This window comes from Physeter macrocephalus, chromosome 1 (genome assembly GCF_002837175.3).
Source record: "Physeter macrocephalus isolate SW-GA chromosome 1, ASM283717v5, whole genome shotgun sequence".
In the NCBI taxonomy this organism is placed as follows: Eukaryota; Metazoa; Chordata; class Mammalia; order Artiodactyla; family Physeteridae; genus Physeter; species Physeter macrocephalus.
Genome location: NC_041214.2, coordinates 50,889,115 through 50,911,954, shown reverse-complemented (window position 1 = coordinate 50,911,954; position 22,840 = coordinate 50,889,115). Strand labels below are relative to the sequence as shown.

The window sequence follows — 22,840 nt, the reverse complement described above, 5'->3', positions numbered from 1 at the left end:
CTCTCATTCTCTCCCTAGTAGGCTTCTCTATATTCATTTGGGTGAGCGGCTGGTAGAGATGGTTCCAGGGCTGGTTCTACTGAAATCCCACCTCTCAGCAAGCCCTGGGGGACATGGTTGACCACCGTACTTGGCAGCTGTACAGGACTGTACAGTCTGTATGGGACTAATCTCAATCCCTGAGCAATGGGAAACATTGCACTAGGCACCTAGCTTTCTCTCTAGTTCCTAGAATTGTGAAGCCCTAGTCTTCTGCTCCTTCATTCTCTGGCATGTGACACTTAATAGATCAGGTTGGTCACAAGATGGCAGGAAAATTGGGGTCTTCCAGCCTTCTCTTGGCTCCTCCTTTTGTGAGAACAGGTCAGCTAACTCCACTTTCTTTGACGCTGACCTCAAAAATTGGGTGAGTTGGGATCTATGGTTTATAACATTCAATTTGATATACTGTTATAATTCTACTGAGTAATCTATTTTATATTACTGCTATTGTTCTCAATTCATTTAAGCAGATGAATTTTTTCTCCCCAGTAAGGTAAAAGCTGAGATGATCCTTAAAGAACAAGCAGTGTTCAGTATTTCCTTTTCTTTATGCACAGACCCTACCAGGGTGCTATGAACATAATAGACAGGGACTAGATAAAGACTTGTTGACTTGACTGGGGAACAACAGGAGCTATAGACCTCAGGAGCCTGTGCTATGGCAACCTGTGGTGGCTACCCACTGCCATGTAGAAAAAGAGAGGGCCGTAGCCACATGCTGACCTATAAGGCTGTACATACATGATATTCAAGATTAATTCTGGTCATCAAAAACTCAAGCAATCCAGAATTAAAATCCAGATTTCTGGTATCAGGGGAATAAAATATATATATGATTGGATGTTTTCCTTTTTCTAAAAAAATAATTTATTGTTTGCAACTCAGTAGAGTGCCAGAGAGAAATAGGCAAGGCAAGAAGAAATAACTTGCTAGCACCCCTAAAGAAATGTTGGTTTTCCAGTTTTGAAATTTGGGGAAAGGGGGTGTTTTTTTTTTCTCTTTGGAAGAGAAAAAATAAAGAAATAAGAAATGGATCCCTAACTAAAAGCAAAAAATAACTTTTAGTGAAAATCTGAAAGCTAATGTTAATGAATCCTCAGGATATATATGTATGTTCCAACTTTTTATGTTGATACCCTGTATTTCTTAAATTCAAACATTTCATCAATTGAAAACGTGTGGTCCATTTAATAACAGCTATTTAGAACAAAAAACATGACCACAATAATCCTCGTTTTTGGTCGTAACAGGCTTCCTAACATTAACAGGATGGAGTTAAAATGTTGAAATGTTAAGATCACTGCTGTGCTAAGCTCTTTATTTAACCCTCTTAACAGCCTATAAGATAGATACTGTCATCATCCAGACTGATGAAAAGCTAGTCCAGCACCAAAGACAGTATAAGTGGCAGAGCTGGATTCAAACTTGAGTCTAAGTACTACAGTGAACAGATACAGACTAGAAGCTCCATATGTAAGAGGACGTCCCCATTATCATCACGGACTTGTCTACCCAAGATCTGACTACTTCCATCCCTATCTCCCCAGTTCCAGCCACCTTTATCCTCCTGAAGATGACTGCAGCATCTTCCTGATTGGCCTCTTAACTTGTACCCTACAGTCTCTTATCCACTGAGATACCCAAGCAATCTTTATAAAGCCTACAACAGATTTGTCACACTTCTGCTCAAAATCTTGCAATGGCTCCATATTACCCAGAATTAAATCCAAGGTTCTCACCATGGTCCATGAGGCCCTCCAGATCTGGCTCCTGGCTGCTCCTCTCCTTCTTTGGCCCATTCCAAACTCACTGGACTCTCAACTGTTCCCAGATGCAGCAAATGCCCTCAGGGCCTTTGCGTTTGCTGTTTCCTCTGTCTGGATTGATCTTCCCCCAGATACTCAAAAGGCTTATTCTCTCACCTTCTTCCAGTCCATGATCAAAAGTTAACAACAGACATCCCTGTCCACCCTCTTCATTTTTAAAAATTTTTTATTTTTATTTAATTTTTAAAGGTTACTTTCCACTTACAGTTATTACAAAATATTGGCTATATTCCCTATGTTGTATAATACATCCTTAAACCTATCTTACACCCAACAGTTTGTACCTCCCACTTTCCCACCCCTATATTGTCCCGCCCCCGCCTCTCCACTGGTAACCACTAGCTTGTTCTCTGTATATGTGAGTCTGCTTCTGTTTTGTTATATTCAGTAGTTTGTTGTTTTTTTAGATTCCACATATGTGATATCATACAGTATTTGTCTTTCTCTGTCTGACTTATTTCACTTAGCATGATGCCCTTCAAGTCCATCCATGTTGCTGCAATTGGCAAAATTTTGCTCTTTTTTATGGCTGAGTAGTATTACATTGTATATACATATCACATCTTCTTTAGCCATTCATCTGTTGATGGACACTTAGGTTGTTTCCATGTCTTGGCTATTGTGAATAGTGCTGCTATGAACATAGGGGTGCATGTCTCTTTTCAAATTAGTGTTTTTGGTTTTTTCAAGTATATACACAGGAATGGAATTGCTGGGTCATACAGTAGTTTAGTTTTTTGAGAAAACTCCATCCTGTTTTCTATAGTGGCTGTACCAACTTACATACCCACCAACAGTATACAAGAGTTCCCTTTTCTCCACATCCTCACCAATGTTTGTTATTTGTAGACATTTTGATGATGGCCATTCTGTCTGTCCACCCTCTTTAAATAGTACCCTCCAGGAGCCTCTGCATCTTGCCCTGCTTATCTTCATAGCTGGTCTCACCTCCTGATATGCTAAATGTTTACTTCTTTGTTTCTCTTTCTCCCTCTTCTAAAATGTAAGCTTTTTAAAGGCAAAGACTCCATTTTGCTCACCCCCTTATCCTCAACACCCAGAGCAGTGCCTGGCACAGAGCAGGTGCTCAGGGAGTGTTTGTTGAATGAATCCATTCATGTGAAATCCCATCAGCCTTAATAGTTAAGGATCCATATATATGGGCGCGATGCTCTTCAAGGAACTATTTATTCTGTACAATACCTACTACTTTGTGGATAATCACAATTACATATGAAAAAGCTTTAATGCCAACTGTTTAATAACGAGACAGATCTGTCCTCTAATTCCTGCTATTTCATGGTTAGAACACTGCACAATATTTTAATAATAATGTGGTCAGTCACAGACTCCCTGAGATGGCATTGCTATGCCTTATCTATACGTCTGCACTTTCCTTGGCCTCAGTTCTCCTCCCTCGAGTGGTGGTAACAGAACCAAGACAACTTCAGAGTCCTTAATTTTCTCTTTCTACTGGGCTCTGCACTATGAAACTCAGCTTTCATTTTAATAAAATTCTCTCTTGTCCTAAACAGAAGTGGAAACCATTTAATCATTCTTTTGAGAAATAAGTGTGCTGGTAAGAGGAAATTTTTAACTATATATATAATTTCTATTCTTGAGAAGGTAGAACAAAAAGAAATAATGAAAATATTTCTAAATAAAAAAAGTTTTCTATTTCCATAAAAATAACTTCTGCCATTCTTAAAACAAATCCACATATAGTTGGCCCTTTGTATCTGCAGGTTCCAGATGTACAGATTTAACCAACCACAGATCAAAAATATTCTTTAAAAAATTCCAGAAAGTTCTAAAAAGCTTAACTTAAATTTGCCATATGCTGGCAACTATTTACATAGCATTTACATTGTATTATGTATTATATATGATCTAGAGATGATTAAAGTATATGGGAGGAGGTGTGAGGTTATATGCATACACATACTAGGCCATTATATATAGGGGACTTGAGTATCCTGGGATTTTCATATCTGTGGGGGTCCTGGACCCAATGCCCAGTGGATACTGAGGGACACTGTAGTCTCTGCAGGGAGAAGCCTGTACACTAATGTCTCTGTAGCAGGAAGCATTTGTCCTCTTCCTTGTCCTTCTTACTTTGGTTGGCTTGTTTCCCACCTTGAAACGGTGCCTGGATTGTCCTTCCTGTCCAACTTGTCCACTTTCCAAAATGTACACAAAGCAGAAAAGAATCTCAGGCCACAAACTTAGGTGTTTGCAAAATACACCATGTTAACATTTTTCTATAAATTCACTGAATTTCAATTCAGGGACCCCCTCCTGCCAAGCTCAGAGAAGATTTAACTTTCAGATGATACTGGCTCTCTTCTTGCTCTCTCCATGCTGCTGAGGTTGGGCCAAGGTCCCAGTCTTACCCTCCCAGGCAACAGGGAATCCTTCCCATCATTGGTCGTCTGTCCACTGTCACCCCAGAGACAGCCTTTGTCCCAGAGCACACGGTCCTTGACTCTGCTACTTCGATGCCACACAGGTTGCTTCACAGATCTTGGGAGAAGCTGAACCCCTGTCTGGGGACCCAGTCTCTCTGATACCACAGGGCCATTTCCTCTGAGATCCTATCATGTTCTTTGGATGCTCTTAGGGAGCAAGACTTATGGGCTCATAGACCTTCCACTGAACCTCCCATCCAACAGAATCTCAGCTTAATCTGGGAAATGGCTTTGCTCTCAAACCTGACTCTTCAATAGACTTAAGTCTGGAGAAACAAAATCACACTTTCTGCAAATAAGAAAGCGTAAGCTACTTGCTCGAATGGAGAAAAGACAGTGGAGAGATGCGGGGAGAAGCCACATATGTTAACATCTTACAGTGGATATTGAAAGCCCCCACTGCAACCAAACCAGAAGATCCCTTCTCTGTTCCTGCATCTCAGAAGAAAATGTTGTAGCTCACTGTGGCTAGAGTTGTAGCTCAGTGTGGCTGGAGTGGACCTGGACTTGGGGTTTCAAGAGGCCCTGCGACCTGGACCCCTAAGGAATTCAGGCCCTCAAGCTGCTGTAGCCCTTGAGAAAAGGCCAGAGTGACTGGATATGCCATGAGTAGACTCAGCCAGCTTCATCTGCGCATCATGATGTGTTCAAAATCCACACATTGAAGGAGTTTTGGAATGGGTATCATTTTTTAACTGACCAATATGAAGCTGTGAAATATTATGTATCAATATAAATAATTTCCCTACAAAGTCTGGTTTGCATGCAGGTATTCTTTTTACGACTTAATCTGTTTACTACCATAAGGATTATAGTTTTATAAACCACCTTGTTTTCATTGTCCCCTTCTTTGTAAAGGATCAAGTGATAACTTGGGAATCACCATCTTATGCAGACTACACTCTTAGCAGAAAACCAACAAAAACAAAGACTCAAGTAGTCCCCACACAATCCTCCCCCCAGGACCCCGCACATAGCTGCACTTTTCTCTTTTGGAGCAACACAGTGCATGGCCAGCAGAGGTTTCTCAAGGAATGTGCATGCTTTAGGACGAATGGTTACAAGCATCCACGATCCCTGTCTTTACTCTGTCATTTTAGTTTTCTTTTTTCACATCGTAATCCATGCCATTTTGGGAACCACCTTACATTCTTTTCTGGTACAAGACTGTGTGTAAGTAGATATAACAGAAATAGTGTGGGACAGCAAGGATAGGTCATGCTCTTCAGTAGCCAAGGTCAAAAGCAAACAGGATTCCTGCCTCCAAAAGAGAGAACTCATCATGAATGTGAAGAGGGCAAGTCTGGTAGAGAATGAAGCCTGCAGGGGAAGCCAAGGGAGTTACACTGTAATACAATCCCACAGAAGCCTTAGGAACTGATGAAAACTGGCTCATTAATGCATCCAATTATCCATCCAACAAACTTTTATTGATCATCTGCAAAATGTCAGATACTGTGCTGCAACTGGGGCTGATTAAAATATGAATATTCAAAAAAAAAGTTTAAAGAAAGATCTATTGCAGTGGTATCACCATATGCCCATAGAGCCTCATTCATTCTTGTCCCCTTGTTTTCAATATTATTGACAATTATAATGGATAACAGTTGGTACTTTACATATATTATCTCATGCAATCTTCTAAGCAACCACATAAAGGATTACCAGGTCCTTCTTACAGATACTGGGGCACAGAGAAATTAAGGAATTTGTTAGTAAAGACAAAGCTAGGTACAATCCCACTCCTGGGCATATATCTGGACAAAACTATAATTTGAAAAGATACATGCACCCTTATGTTCATAGCAGTATGGATAAAGAAGACGTGGCATATATATGTATATATGTAAATACACACACACACACACACACACACAATGGAATATTACTCAGCCATAAAAAAAGAATGAAATACTGCCATTTGCAGCTACATGGATGGACCTAGGGATTATCATACTAAACGAAGTAAGGCAGAAAGAGGACAAAGACCATATGTTCTCTCTCTAATGGCACAAATGAACATATCTAAAAAACAGAAACAGACTCACAGATATAGAGAACAGACTTGTGGTTGCAGAGTGGGTGGGGATGAGGGTGGGGGAAGGTTGGATTTGGTGTTTGGGATTAGCAGATTCAAACTATTATATACAGGATGGATAAACAACAAGGTCCCATTGTATAGCACAAGGAACTATATTCAATATCCTGTGTAAACCATAATGGAAAAGAATATGAAATATGAATCACTTTGCTATACAACAGAAACTAACACGACACTGTAAATCAGCTATGCTTCAATTAAAAAAAAAAGACAAAGCTGGGTAAATGAATATTACAGTACCTTGAGCTACTGGGCATGCTCCTGCGGAACTATTCACTGCTAGTACTCCACGCTTTGTGTTTGCAACTTAAACACACACACACGCTCACACACACACACACACCTTGCTCGACTAAATATGTGTGATGAATATTTGCCAAAAATTCACCTTTAAAATACTTGTTACCTTCTTGAGCTATATATAAATTTACCTACTAAGACCTGAAGATGTCCTATTCTCCCCTTGAGGAAAACTTCTAATAGTTTGAACTGCCAAAAATCTGCATAATGGCTGCTGAACCTTCCATCAGCCTGTGGATTCTGGATCAGCCCTGAGCTCCTGCATATGTGTTCTTTGTACCACTACTCTGCTCCAGGCCTGCCTCTGCCCTGGTTTTCTGGACAGAGTAAAGATGAAGGGCACCAGGCACCTGGACCATTCCATGGCTCATATCAACAAGGGAAAATAGAACCTTGCCCAGAAATGTCACTTGCCCATGTTGGATTCCTTTTAGTCCTGAATCACAACTGGCATAAACAGATGCTGGTCACCATAAGAAAAAATTGGCTGGAAGCTGTCTGAACTTAGAGTTGAAACCTAAAGCTCAATATTTGGGATTGTACAAGATGTCATTAGGTTCTATTTTTGTGCCTGAGTTGCTGTAACTGAAAATGGGCATAACACTACTTGCTAACCCCTTTCAGAGTTCTGCTCAAGGATAAAGATAATACTAATTAAGCTCTTTCAATCCCTTCGCTGAAATGTTTATGTGAAGCAATAACATAAAGTAAGATTTTAGTGGCACAGGATGTTACTCAAACATTTTGGTAATTCGTAGTTGTCCTTTGTCAAACCCTGTCCCCAAGGTATTTTCATCTCAAAGTAGGTATACATCAGGCTAATATCGTTAGCAAGAGTAACAAACAAGAAAAATTATAAACTAACATTTTATGAATGTCTCTACTTCTAAAACTAATCATTATTAAAAGTCAAATACTTTGATCAATGGTACTGTCACATGATAATATTACCTTCCTGCTAACAAATAAAACTGAAGTACACTTATTAAACTTAACCACATTTGCTTCATTAGTGGCCATCAATGACCTGTAATCAAGCAGAATTTATTGGGGGAATAGACATACAGACTTCAACTTGTTTATTTTTCTTTTCTGCTGTCAACATTAACCAATGTTGTCATTGTTGTATATGCATTAGGAAAATATCTTCTCTGAGTTAGAATACAGACCCTGTTGGCAATAATTTGGAGGGCATCAAGGATAGGTCTGGTTCCTCCCCTTCCTGCCCTCCATGTACTACTAGAGGGGCTTGGTGTTCACTGGTGGCTGTAAGTACACCGTCATGTCAATATAAAGATGGTGCAACTGAGTTGAAAATGCATGTGGTATTGTCTAGCCCTGTAAGGAATTCTACAGCAATACTTTCCCATTTCTATTGTAGAATTAATTCCTCCACCATTGCATTCTAACCTTTGCTTTGCATCCCAGTTCTATAGTTCAGTGTGGCAGTGCAGTCCAAAATCAGCAAGGTCCCAAAGGGCTCATTTCCTCATTTCCCTCTCACTCAAGTATTGTGTCCCTTAAAGGCTCCAGGAAATAATATCTGGCCATGAGTGAAGGAATTATAACCCAAGGTTGAGTTTTAACTCTTGACTCTTCTGATTTCTGAATTCCAAATTAATCTTTTCTAAGTCACTTTGATCTGCAGCCACTAATATTTCTCTCCAAATCTGATACAATCTGGTACTTACTGCTTGCAAGAGAAGGTATACAGATTTAAATGATTTGGCATCAAGAGTGTAATTCTTCAAAGCCCAATATTCTAGGCAGTGATAGAGGAGCTCTGGATATTAGAAAGGGATGAAGAGAACTAAGAAACAACCAGCTACCCCTACTGGTATGTGACACCAAGCTTCACAGAGGAAAATTGCATGAGAGTTAAAACATTTGAAAATTTGTATCAGAATATGTACAAATTTTATGAATAAGAATAAAAGCATCTTTGTGATTAAAATAAAATGACTGGCCAACCTAATGGCTTCAAGAGAATAATATTTAATAGAAGGGTTCAGAAAAAGAATTTCACCTCCCTGCAAGAAACTCCTACTTTTCCTCCTCCCCAACACCACCATTAATTGACAACATTAAGGAGGCGGGGACAGTATGAGTTTTATGGAAAGGTTAAGTTCTATTATATGAGGTGCATAGAGCCTCACAGATGCATCACATCAGGATGAAAGAGGCGTTGCCATGGCTCACACACCCCAGGTGCTCAGAAGGAGTAAGATTCCACAGCTCACTGATTACAGTCATGAAATTTGGAAGCGGATATATACTCTGAAGTCATGGGAATTTTAATTACAGCTTGATCTTTATGGCTATCCATTGACTTTTCTATTACTGTCCACTTCCAAATTTGTACTTAGGTCTTGGGATTTAAAAAATAAAAAAAAAAAGCAAAAAGGGATATTTCTGGCAGATGTTGCATTAAGGGGCCTAAGAAGCAGAGCAGATTCAGGCAATAGCTGCCATTATAGTAATTGTCAAGGCCAAGATAAAACTGTTTAAACTTTTTCACACTGAACTTACACACTGTAAATACAAATTTTTATTCTGATTCAAACCTAAGCTGTAACCTTACACAGAGAAAATTCCCGTGCCCTGTATTTTCCATTACCTCATTATTCCTTTTGGTAGCTTGCCTCACCTGAATGAGTCTTAGATGCTAGAGAAAGTAATGAGGATGTAATGCTTGGTACTTTGGTTTCCTTTACTCTCCCCTCTTTTGCATAACATATTTGCATGATACATGTGGTAAGCTGTATAACGGCCCCTGTAAGATGTTCACACCCTAATCTCTGGAAAGTTGTGAATAATATTACTTTACATGGTAATGGGGACTTTGCAGATGTGATTAAGTTAAAGATTTTGAGATGGGGTGATTATCCTAGATTATCCAGCTGGAACCAATGTTATCTCAGCAGTCCTTATAAGAGCGAGACAGGAGGGTCAAAGTGAGAAAGAGGAGATGTGAGATGTCTCCAGAAGTTGGAGAGATGTGCTTAGAAGATGGAGGAAGGAGCCACAAGCTAAGAAATGCAAGTGGCCTCTGGAAGCTGGAAGGGGCGAGAAAATAATTTCTACCCTGAGGCTTCCAGAAGGAATACAGCCCTACTGACACCTTGATTTTTAGACTTCTGGCTTCCAGAACTGTGAAAGAATACATTTGTGTTGTTTTAAGGCACTAACTTTGTGGTAGTTTGTTGCAGGAGCAATAGGAAACTACTACAGTGTAAAATGGCCAGCTTTGTTTCCTAAAGATACTTGCTGTATCCCCTTCTAAATTACTTCCTGTTTTGATATAGGACCACAGAAAGTCCTGATGAAGCCCTTAGGAAACATCTGGTGGAGTCTAGACTCCTCAGGCAAATATACACTTGCTTCTCTGGTTAAGGAAATATCCTGTGTTTTTATGGACTAAGATATCCAAGCCTCCTGATTTCCAGAAGATTGCTTTTGGAAAAACTGTATTTGAGTGTAACTGAAACCTTAAACTTCTTCTTTGGAAATGAAAGATAAGCCACTATTGAGTGAGAAGTTGTATGTTAGACCATGAAGTTCCCAATTCCCACTTTCTATTTGAGTCTCCCTGAGTAGTTTATTTTCTCTTCATCAGAATGGAACAAGTATGCTTTCCATCAAGATGAAAACCCTCTAGAATCAAATGAAGACATCTTCTGAGCATGTCCACTCTTTTCGTTAAGTGCAAAAACTCCATAATGCAGAAGTGCTTGTTCATAGAGAGGCAGAAAATGGAGAAGGAGTGAGTCAAAAGTTCTATTTTCATCAAATGCCTCAGAGGAATTCTTTGCTGATTGAGAGAGAATAGCATTCATTAAAGCCATGCTATTTACTCAACTGATTTTTATAATGAGCTTGTTGCTGTGGTCTCAGGTCAAAGATACTAACAACAAAAACCGTACAACATAAAAATCAAGTTTAAAGTGGAAATTAATTTCAAAGAAATGGAAAAGAGGGTGCTTTAATAGCATATGTTCTTCAGAGAAAAACTCACTTTTCTTATATAAGAGCTCTGTCAAAGCAGATGGGCTTTCCAGTAGATACAAACTCATCATGGAGAACACTGTGCTTGGAATTTCCTGCGGTTAAGTCCCTTTAGGGGCACTGTCTTGAAAGATTATTGTATTGATTACCAATACAATAAATTTCTTCTGTTAATAAAACTAGTCATGCACAGTTGCCTTTACATTTAAACCTGCTCTATTAAAAAGAAAACTCTATAAGAGTGTATCAAAAGGCAAATTAATCATATTACAAGCTGTTAGTTTTTCTACCTGGAAATTCAACTGCTATTGAAACCTATAAGTCAGATTTGAACTTTTCATATTTCTTTAACCGAAGAGACTTCAATTGTCACCATTAAAACGTATAGAGCTGATGATCTCCTAAGAGTTGCTACATATCAGCAGAGTGATCCTCCATTATTCAAATAAATAGGTTAGAATGTTTAAAAATGTTTCAGAGCAATTTTTTCAAAGACTGGCTCAAAATGTTAAAAATGACTTTTTTCTTCTAAAACAGTAAGCATGACCATGGAATGCAGACAAGGGGACAGAGCATGTTTCTGTTCTAAGGCAATCTTGTGATTCTGTACTGAAAAGTCTAGACCTTTTCTTGGAATTTTATCCAGCTCTGGATGACTTAAAAGAGATGTAGTCATGTTATAGAGGGTTTAGGTGAGAGTCACAATTACAGTTGGGAATCAGAAAATGAAATCTAGGAGGAACCATCATAGATATTAGGAGGCTGAGTCATAATAATGGTTTTCAAGTACCAGAAGACTTACAAGGCAGGAAATTATGGCTAGCTCATTTTCCTTTCAATTGAGTACAGGCCAAGAAGCTTCCAGTGCAGCTTGAAACGAGCTGAGTCGATCGCAAGAAGGAATTTTCTCATGGTGATGTGGTTTTTTTTACTCTTGGATGATTTAGCAGCAGAACACTCAGGCCAGGTGAGCAGGTGCTGGTACCAGAATGGGAAGAAATCTCCCTCCCCAACTGTCAACAGGAGGTTGGGAGCCTCCGGCACACCACTGTGTTCCCCCTCTTGCCTCACTGCTGTGCCCTTGCTTTCTTGCCTCTCAATCTTCTATCATCATTTTCAACCTGACTTTGACTGTTAGGGTCCAGACAATAGACAAGAATTCTAAGAGCCCTCACTTTATTCTTCCTCTGAGGATTTCAGAGCTTAGTAAATGATTCTAATTCTTAGAAAGACAAGCCAAAATGTTTTTCCTGACTGCCGTGAAAGGAGATTACACAGTATTTCTTCATGGGCCTTTACAAGTAGTTGCTGCACAGTGCAAATTGGAAAAACAGGACAGATTTCTCATGAGGGCTGGACCAGATGGCCTGTGCGAGGGCTCTCAGAGTCCTCCCTAGTTGTCAATTCCAAGAAAAAAAAAAAATCACTGTTGGGCTTCTGTTTTTGTTTCCAATCTGAGTAACTGAAAATCAACCTGCAAGGAGGGTTTTAAAATGTATTTTGATTCTGACTCTCAGGAACAAGTTTTCAAAGTAATCTCTCAAAGCATGGAGGAGAGTGAAGTATGTTCAGTGCTGAATGCCCTAAAGAGCATTTCATATCCAGGGTTGATATGTAGCCCTGTCCGATCATCTGTGCCCATGGGTTTGTAGATTTCTTTCCGACACACCATTTATTTAGAAACTGTGACACCAAGCACACTATCATCTGAAAGTTAATTTATGTCCAGCTTCAGAATATGTACAAGTAGAGAGCTGCCGCGGGGGTTACTTTGGGGTCCTCACGACTCGGCAGCAGATGAAGAAAGTGGGTCTGGCTCTCTGAGTGCACAGCAGGGCTTTGCTTCTTCTAGAGATAAAAGCTTGAACTGCAGACTGTGCATACGTATAGAAAGGAATTGTCCCTTATAGAAGTGTTTCATGCACTGTGCTTTTTTCCTGTGTTAAAAAATGGGGCATGATCAAGGAGCTGCAGCATAGAAGCTAACAGAGCATAAGGAATCCTGCTCTTGGAGTCGGGACCTGGGCTTGGCCTTGACCCTTTCATAAGCTCCTTGAGTAACTCTAACCAAGGCACTGGTCATTCTGTACAAAGTGACGTGACTGAACTAGATGGAATCTGAAGTTTCCTCAGTGCCAACATCCACTGCTAACTCACTTATTTCTAGTGATTACATAGGATTAAAATTTCTGAATATTGAAATGGAAATTTGAAAGACTTTTTTGGCCTTAAATCCTTCAGTCTCTATCACTCTATTTTCTAATTCTAAAAAGAGTGGAAAACTGGTTGTAGAAATATTTGTAAGCATACAGCATGATTAATTTGCAAAATCAAATCATTTTTTATTATTTCTGATGACTACTTCTCAGAATGGCTTTGAAATTCTTATAAGGAAAAGTATGAATCAATGCTTGTAAATTCTCATAAAGTGGTATTCTCTCCCAAAAAAAAAAGTTTTGAAGAATACTCAAAGAAACCAAGAGTCCCATATTTTGATCAGATTCACTGGTCCCAAATCTCATCTGTTTATGAATTCACATACTAATGATAAACTACACATTTGATGAAATGAATTTAAAAAATCAAAGTGAAACATGAATCTGACTTTCCTTTTTAATGTAATGGGACTTTTTTTCTTCTTCTGTCAGAACATTTCTCAAACTACCACAAGTGCAAATGTTTACAGAAAATTTTTTTAAAAAAAGAATTTCTATAAAATGAGCGCACTTCTAAAGAGGGTCACTGAATGGATTTGGGATTAAGGGCTCCATCTGTAGCAACCCAATTGAAGATCTCAGCTAGAAGACAAGCTGTTTCTGGAAACACTTTGGATAGATTCCTTCACTTGCATGTGTGCACACACATACACATGCACATATCGTGCACACACACACTTCCAGAACGGCAGAACTGGAACTACGTTTGCCTAACAACTTCCAGGAGGCTCCCTCCCCTCCTACCATTTTCTCACCATCCCATGGATGCCAGACTTCTGGCTGGTGCTTTGCAGAGGTGGAATAAACTCTATGAGACTGAATCAGCAACTAACTTTCGGGAAGGTTTCTCCACCTCCCATTCTCACCATTTTGCTTTGAGGAAGAGAGGAAAGCCCACACCCATGGGTGTAAGTGAAAATGACAATGGCATTCTTTACCCAAGAAAATGACATTTTAAATAACCAAGCTGCTCTCTTCTCTGGACTAAAATCAGATATTTCTATTTGAAACACAGCCACAGAGCTGGCACTTCTCCCCTTCCTCCTCTTCAGCCCACCTATTTCCTCCCACTTTTCCCCATACGGAGGCTCGCAAGCAAATTCACACACACACACACACACACACACACACACTCACACACACTCACACACATTCAGTGCCTTTTACATAATCAGCTGACAAGGTTGATCTTTCACTTCAATTGCTTTGATTCAAAATCTGCCCACCATTCGTGGGAGGTAAAGAACGGTGGATGAGACGTGTGCTTTAATAAAGAGGCTAGGGAAGGAAGGGCCTGGGAAAGGCATCTGGTCTGAGTCTTTTCTATGTAGTCTTGATTCTCTACAGGAAAATAGACAGTGTTATGGAATTCAACATAAATTCTCTTGTTTCAAACTTACAACTCTTAGATTTCTTTTTAACAGCTGCTAGATTAATTCCTTCTTAATAGAACTTTGTAACCAGATACCTTGTTTAAAAATCTGAAATGGTTCTTCCATTGCTGATGTTCACCTTATGTCTTACTGGGTTGCCTTGACCTCCAATGTATCATATCTGACTCCTCTTTGCCTCTACAAGATGCTCTCTCACCACTTCCCTGTATGAACCCTCTGCCCTACTCCATGATTTCTCAGCACGGCAGGCACAGTCTTTGGACAGGCTATTGAGCTGCTGCAGTCTGTCTGCTCTCCTCCTCCTTTCTGCTCATCTTGGTATTTCTCCTTTCTCAATATTAAGCTTCCCTGATCTTTCTCATGAAACCTCTCTCTGATTCCTACAGCCCCTGGCGAATGATGGCTCCTCACACTACAGCAACAGTCTTTCTTTGTATCACTTAATATATGCAGCCTTTTTGTGTAGACATCTAGCCACACTAAACTGTAAACAACCAAGAGAGGAACCACCCAAGAGAGGACTCTTTGTATCTACAGCATTTCACATAGTGTCCCACATATGTAGTCATACATTTTCCAGGCATTTATTGAGTAGCTATTATGTGCCAGGTGCCAGGTTAGACTCTGGGGTTACAGAGATGAGCAAAATTCAAACCTCAAGCTGCTATGGACTAATGGGGAAGATATAGATGTAAATGGATAATAGCAACACTACGCAATCAATAATTTCCATATCAGAAGTAAGAATCAGATGCAGTGGAGGCACTAAAGAACAAGTATTTAATGCTATATGGGGTGGAGCCAAGGAAGGTTTCACAGAGAAGGTTAGGCTAGAGTTGGGTCTTGGAGGATGCATAGGAGTTTGCCTAACGGTTCAAGTAAGGTAGGAGAATTCCAGGGTAGAAGGACCAGCAGGGAAAATGATACAGAGGCATAAAAAACCAAGAAGGTCCAGTGTACTATAAGGAGTCCTCTCTCAAGTAGGTACTTCTGATAAAACAAGCGGTCAAAGATAAGATAAGAACAAAGAGTGGTGACTGTAAAGCATGATGGAAGCCAGACTATGAAGGACTTCAGATACCATGTTAGGTAGTCTGGATTTTCTCCCCTGAGCTATAGAATGGCACTAAAGAAATTTGGGGATAATGTTGTATCTGAAGTTATCTAATGATGACAACAACCTGATTGCTCTTCAGTGAATGAATGGTTAAAAAAATTGTGAAACATACATACCATGGGCTACTACTCAGCAAGAAGAAGGAATGAACTATTGATACACAATTTGGATGAGTCTCAAGAGAGTTATGCAGAATGGAAAAAGCCAATTCCCAAAATATTATAAACTGTATGATCCCATTTGTATAATGTTCTTGAAACAAATTATAGAGACGGATCAGAGATTAGTTGCTGAGGATTAGGGACTGGGGAGGAGTTTGTGGATGTGGCTATAAAGGGGTAGTATGAGGGAGCCTTGTGGTGATGAAGCAATTCTAATGTTTGACTGTGGTGGTAGTTACACAAACTTCTACATGTGGTAAAATTACATAGACATAGAAACATACACACACATGAATACATGTATAACTGGTAAAATCTGAATAAATTCTGTGGATTGTACCAATGTCAGTCTACTAGATTTGATGCTGTGCTATAGTTATACAAGATGTTCCCAGTGGAGAAAACATGACTGAGGGTACGCCAAAATTCCTTGTACTTTTTTGTGTGTGTTTGAATTCCTGTGATCTATAATTATTGAATAAAAAAAATTAATGATGACAAAAGTGGTAAGTGGATTAACTCCAAAAAAAAAGAGAAGTTTTCTAGTGGAGTTAAAGATTATTTCTCAGTTTCCATCTTGTAAATAATTCTCTTAAGAATTTCAAAGCATGTTTCATGCAACTATATAACACAAGGTTATATTGATATAATGCATATGTTACAGATAAAATTTTTCTTCATGAAATTGGGTTCATTGATATTCAACTTGTTCTGGAACTAAAGTAACAATTTTAGAATAGGGGAGTAGCTCAGTACAAATGTGCTCAATTCTGAATATCAAAAGCTCTGTGATCATGTCCAACACCAGTAGGTAGATCATTCTAAAAAGTTATTTTAAAAAAACACCCAACCAGGGCTTCCCTGGTGGCGCAGTGGTTGCGCGTCCGCCTGCCAATGCAGGGGAACCGGGTTCGCGCCCCGGTCTGGGAGGATCCCACGTGCCGCGGAGCTGCTGGGCCCGTGAGCCATGGCCGCTGGGCCTGCGCTCCGGAGCCTGTGCTCCGCAACGGGAGAGGCCACAGCAGAGGAAGGCCCGCATACCACAAAAAACAAAAAAACAAAAAAACAAAAAAAAACACCCAACCAATCAAACAAGCAAAAACAACCAAACAAATCTGGCTTAACTTGTGTTCTGAGTGATTTGGCTTTCTTAGGATAAAAAGTTTACATATGTACTTACATTTATGTGATATCTATCATGTATATATCTACCATGTATATATCTATCATGTATACATCTATCATATATGGTTGCAGAGTATACATCAAACTCTAACACAGTATGATGAACTCTAATATTAAAAATATATGCAAGGCTTCCCTGGTGGCGCAGCGGTTGCGCGTCCGCCTGCCGATGCAGGGGAACCGGGTTCGCGCCCCGGTCTGGGAGGATCCCACATGCCGCGGAGCGGCTGGGCCCGTGAGCCATGGCCGCTGAGCCTGCGCATCCGGAGCCTGCGCTCCGCAACGGGAGAGGCCACAACGGAGGGAGGCCCGCATACCACAAAAAAACAAAAAACAAACAAACAAAAAATATATATATATATATGCAAAACTAAAAGAAAGGATCTCTCATGTATTAACAAGGCACAAGTATAAGAAACATAATTGTCCTGTGTTATTTACACACAAGATAGTCCCTAAGATAAATGGTAGGTGGAATCTTGTTCTCTTGCTCTGACAGTGACATTTGAATAGCAGATTGTTCTAGGGGATTTTTTTTTCTCATCCTCAGCCTTGAAACAGTAGTTAATTTTATGTAAGATTCTTGCACAATGCTGATGTGACAGTAATAGTGGCTTTGAGTATTTTATTCTTGCAGAATTCCGATACTTCATACAAGTGTATATTAATTTTTTCTAAAATCCCAAGTTCATGGGTTCCTGATTAATGGATGGTAATTACAGGCTATGATATGAGCTGTGCCTTAAAAATCATAAGGTATTAAATGAGTAGAAGGCATTCTACTCATTTATCAGGGTTATAAGTAGGTCCTCAATGGCCAGGTAGCACCCTACAGCAAGGATGGAACCTGAACGAAGTCCCTGGGATGGCAAATAGGTGGTGGATATGGGCACAATGACTCATGCCCCAAGATGCAACCATAACTCTGGAACTGAAACAGAGATGGTAACCTCAAAATGGACAAACAGGTTGGCTGAGCTATGACTATGACCCCTCAAAATATGACATTCATAAGAATATCTCATAGTAGATAATTATTATGTATTTGTGTGTTTTCTTATTCATGGTCTGTTTTCCCAAGAATGCAAGCCCCAAACCTTGTCTGGTTTCTGCACCTTTTTGTACCCAGTTTTAATAGGGTTCCTGATACAGAACAGGTGTTCAGTAAATATTTGTTGACTAAAGGAATACCTCTTGACTCCACAACACTGTTTTTTGACCATTATTCAGTGGTAGACACTTTTAAAATTCTGACCAAAGCTATGAACCCTCTCCTCAAAAATATACACAAAAAGACAATATTTTTGATTTTCTATAGGATTCATGGATCCCAGATTAAGTTATGCGTATGGAAATCATTTTCAAGGATGAAAATATTTTTGTAAAGACAATTAGCCACTGATTTTAGTTCCTTCAGGCATTCTCCTGATTATTTACCCAAGCCAATTACCTCCCCAACATGATGGCATTATTTTTTATTTTTTGCTATTTGTTATCATTAATAAATAGTCCCTACATGCACATTACATTTTAGTGACATCAACTTCAAAGAAAAAGATAACTCGGCTCATAAAAATATTTCTGTCATTTTTATAAAGTGTATTATAGTTAGTCTCTCTCCCTCCCACTTCTGCCTTTCTCTCTTTCTTTCTCCAATCCTAAGAAAGTCTTAGTGTACATGTGGTATAACCTCCTAATCTCTTTCCTAAAGGTCACTCTAAGTAGAATTTGAAATTGAAAGAGAAAGGGGTTAAGTCACACTTACACACATACACAAAGCCACCGGCCTGTCATCAATGGAACAATTCAGAATAAGAGGGGGAGCGGAAACAAGGTAACTTGTCCAGTCACCATAAACAACAAATAACTCAAGTTATCCTGAAGACTGCAGATGGTTAGCTTTTTGTCAGAAAAGAGCTGTCTTTAGTTGCCAGTAATGAAAGATGCCCAAGTGAATCTTACACACTGAGCTTTTGGTAAAGAGAGACAATTACCATCTAATCTGAGCTGAGCTGTATTACCAGAAAAAACTTAATGGAAATCTCCTGCCTTCATAAGACCAAACTCTTCCAATACACTGATCCACAAGCAAGTATGAAACTCTGCCACAAGAAATTAAGGGTGTTACTTTTTATTCCTTCTGGTTTACAAAAAGAAAGCTCAAGGTGCTGCTGGAGGCCACAGTTCAAAACACCTCTGTGATCTGCCTTAACCCTGAGTGTCTCGTTCCCAGGGGCCCTGCCCGGGAAGGCAGCAGCTCCTCTCCATCTCCATCTGGCCAGCTGAACTGCATGCAGAGCAACGCCATGGCCACGGGGCAGGGGCTGGGTGTGTGCCACAGAAGCAGCAATAGAAAATGCGAATGCACTCGAGATTGCAGTCCTAGTTACCAACCTGTCGCAGGGTCCCATTCTCCACCATGGAAATATCAAGAAAAGCAGAGCTTCTCACACTGATAACACTTCAAGGAATTGCCTGGAGTCAGCTGCTTGCATTGTACTGCAGTTGGGGCAAAGAGCTTTAGCTATAATTTTTAGTGGGTCCCTCCACCCCATTCATGGCTTTCTTTCTTAATGGCTCGAAAATATATCAAAACAACAGTGCTTGGTGTTTTTCAATGAGAAGATTTCCTGTTAAAGTTTCCTGTTAACTCTGCAAAGAAACTTTTTCAAGGACAACTTTTATAGAAATTGTTTTGAATGCTTATTTCAGAAACCTCACATGGGAAACATAGTCTTAGGTGTGCATTATTTTAATTGCATTAAGTTCCTTATATCCTAAAACCTGGTTCCTAACAAAGATGAGGAATAGTTAAATATAAATAATGGACAAAGTCATATCTGCAAACCAGAGTCACCAAAGGCTTTGGGAGATGCATCGTAAGCTCTTCTCTACATCCCCAAAGACTTTTAGAGACTAGAAGCACAGTAGTTTTAAAGAAATAAAGTCAGGAAGACTCAGCACAAAGCAGATACAATAAGGAGGCAGGAGTCACAGAATTGAATAATGGAATTTTCTACTTATCAAATTTCAGTCATTCCCTATTAAAGAGAACATCAACCATTACCAGGAAGATTTCCAACTCTAGAAAGCAACACAGAGGAAGAGGGAGCTTAAAAATGTATGAGGAAACCAGCGGTATTACAACAAGTGACTTTTTCTCCATATTTCACAACAAGGTCTGCATTGTATTTCAAGCAGTAATTTAGGTTTAAGTATGTCAGTGTTCAAACTAACTTACCATTATAGGTGTTTCTTCCCTGCAACAAAACTTCCTTAAAAGCTTTCATATCATTTGTTACCTTGGGCTTTCAAAAGATAAATAATACAGTACTAGATAGAAACTATTTTTAATAGTATAATCACAGAAACTACAGTCTATACCATAAAATAGGACAAGCACATTTGCTCTTGAAAAGCTGCTCTGATCTCAATACCAGTTTCCAGCAGCTGTGTTATTCTCTGCAGACTAGAAGTCATATGGCTCCTAAGGTGTTCATAACACTTTAAAATATACAAAATGGGCCACAGTTTTTAAATCCTATACATACACAACACAACACAACCACCTTGGGTTTTCCTAAGGAGCTATTTTAAAGACACCTGAGAATTCTAAATTAAGCAGCCCACCAATGAGTAAGTCACTTTTCAAAACCGCTGAACTGTCTCCACTGCACCTGTATAAAACACAGAAACCCGGGGCAGAGAGAATCTTACATCCATACCTATATTTCATGCCAGTATGCTTTGCGGTGGACTCTTTGAGAGAGATGTGATGCTGAGGGGTGAAGGTCCCCAGGCTGCGTGCAATGATAGCGACCGTGCGGAATTTGGCCCGGGTTGCGTTCACCACATTGGGGGCGGTGGAGCTCTGCTTGCTCAGAAGTCGCTCCTCGCCATTCCGACTCTTCAAATTATGCTCTGTGCAGGCTATGGAGACTTGCATTGCTTCCCCGGGCAGTGCACGGTCCCTCTCAGAACCCCGGAACACAAGCAGTCGAGAGGTCGAGCAGTTGGGAGGGTCTGCTCGTCTTTTAACCCCTCCTTGCTCCCCCTTCCTCGGGGCAGAGGAGTCCTCGCGGCTGACTTCAGAGCCAGGGAATGTGGCAGCAGTGGCTGCGGTGCAGGACAGAGTTCCAGGCACCGAGAGAAGTAAACAGCTAGCCCTGAAGTTGTCACAGCAGCTGGAGCGCGGATCAGTCTGGCAAATCTTCCCGGGCAGTAATCTCGGTTGATTAATCAGCCAAATCCATGTAGTCGGGAGGCTTGGGCAGACGCCTGGAGCTAAGCATTTGTGCTGACTGCACACAGCCCTGCCAGGAGCCTGTCTGCGGTGTCTGAATGCGGGCTCGCCTCTGGGTGATGGCTCAAATCCACGCAGGCACACCGCAAGATGCGCTGCCAGCACCCTCTGGACCACAGGCAGGATGCTCTACTGGTGCTCTGAGCATCCCAAGAAGCAGCTAATCGCAAGCCGCTCCCCCGGGGACCGGTGGTCTCATCCACTCCGGCTGTCAGCTCCCTCCCTGCCCCACTCCGGGAGGTCGTGGGGGCTCCTCAAGACCCCTCCCCACTCATTTTCAGGCGGAAGCCTGGGTCATTGTGTCCGCACCAACACGGGTTAGCAGCTGCACGCAGGAGCAGGAAGGTCCCTTTAAAGAGCTCCTCGCCTTTGTGTGCGACACGAAGGCAAGAATCACTTCCACCAGACTCCTGCTGTGATAGAAGCTGGAGGGCTGCTCTTAAAGGGGGGCTCTGCCCAGGCTCAGACCAAAGCCCGCGGCGGCACAACAGTTGGAACCAGGGGAAGGCAGGATGGGGGTGCTCCTGCCACGGAACATGCCAGTGAATGAACACGTGAATACTCTGTGACTGGTTTGTTAAAACACAGCTTGAAATCCCTGTTATTAGCCTTACCAGCGTTTATTTCCCCTTTGCACATTACTTCTTAAGCCGATAAGTTTGAAGTTTACTGAAAAAGACACAGCGCAGACTTTTCAGAGTCAAGTCACCTAACTCACTGCCAAATCTCTTCTGGCTCCCAAAGGAGGGTGACGGATGGGCGAGGAGGCAGCAATTTGGCACCACCCAGAAGGGGGCTGCACTAGGTAAGCTGCAGGTCCAAGTCACCATCCAGGAAGGTCCAGGCCAGGTGGCTGGAACTGTGTACACTGCCCGCTGGTCATCTATGACCCGTTGGTGAGGACAAGCATTATCCCCAGGGCAAGGGTAGGCAGCAAGACACCTCCTGTCATCTCGGAATGTTCCTGTGAGGCAGGAACATTGCCTGGTTCAGTAGCAGGTGCAAAGCAACTCCTCAGTAAATGTGGTTGAACCAAACTAAGCACCAACTGGCTGATAACAATTTCTCTCCCCGTTTGAAATGCATAGAAGTCAGACGGTTTTTTAATAGATGTACTTACAATAAAACTGTGCCTTCTGCACAACCAGTTCTCTAAAGGTAGTTTCCAACAGAAACTGCTGTCAAGCAAAAAGGAACAGTGTTTAAATCAACAATATTTATGAGCACCATCTCTGTACTAGGCATTAGAGAGAAATATGGACAAAAAAATATAGCACTATCCTTCTCAAGGAACTGGCAACCTGGATGGGAAAGATAAAACAATCAGTCTTAAAGAGGCTAATTAACAATGTCAGAGGTACATTAGTGTTTAAATGAGCGGTACCGACACCAAGTACACTAGAGTTAAGCAGGGGAGTGATTACAGGAGGCTAGAGAAAGTTCCTCATTTCCCTACACTTCTACTGAATCCCAATTAGGTACCTGACTGCTTGTTGCTGGGATACAAAATAGCTTAGGTGGAGGCTGGACCTCAAAGAGCTCATGGATGCCCAGGCAGCCCTCAAAGACTGTGGGACTTTGTCTGGGACATGAATTTGATTAGCTGGAGAGGAGAAGGTCTGTCTTCCCAGAGGTTGGCTGGGGTGAGGAGAACACACACTGTGGCTGTGTCAATGTGATAAATATATATATATATATATATATATATATAGAGAGAGAGAG

General features: G+C 40.8%; 1 protein-coding gene across 1 annotated transcript in view; it reads right to left on the bottom strand.

The window, feature by feature from the left end:
* KCNAB1 (potassium voltage-gated channel subfamily A regulatory beta subunit 1) overlaps positions 1-22,840 on the bottom strand; it is a 400,369-nt gene that overhangs the window by 256,595 nt on the left and 120,934 nt on the right. The window lies entirely within an intron of this gene.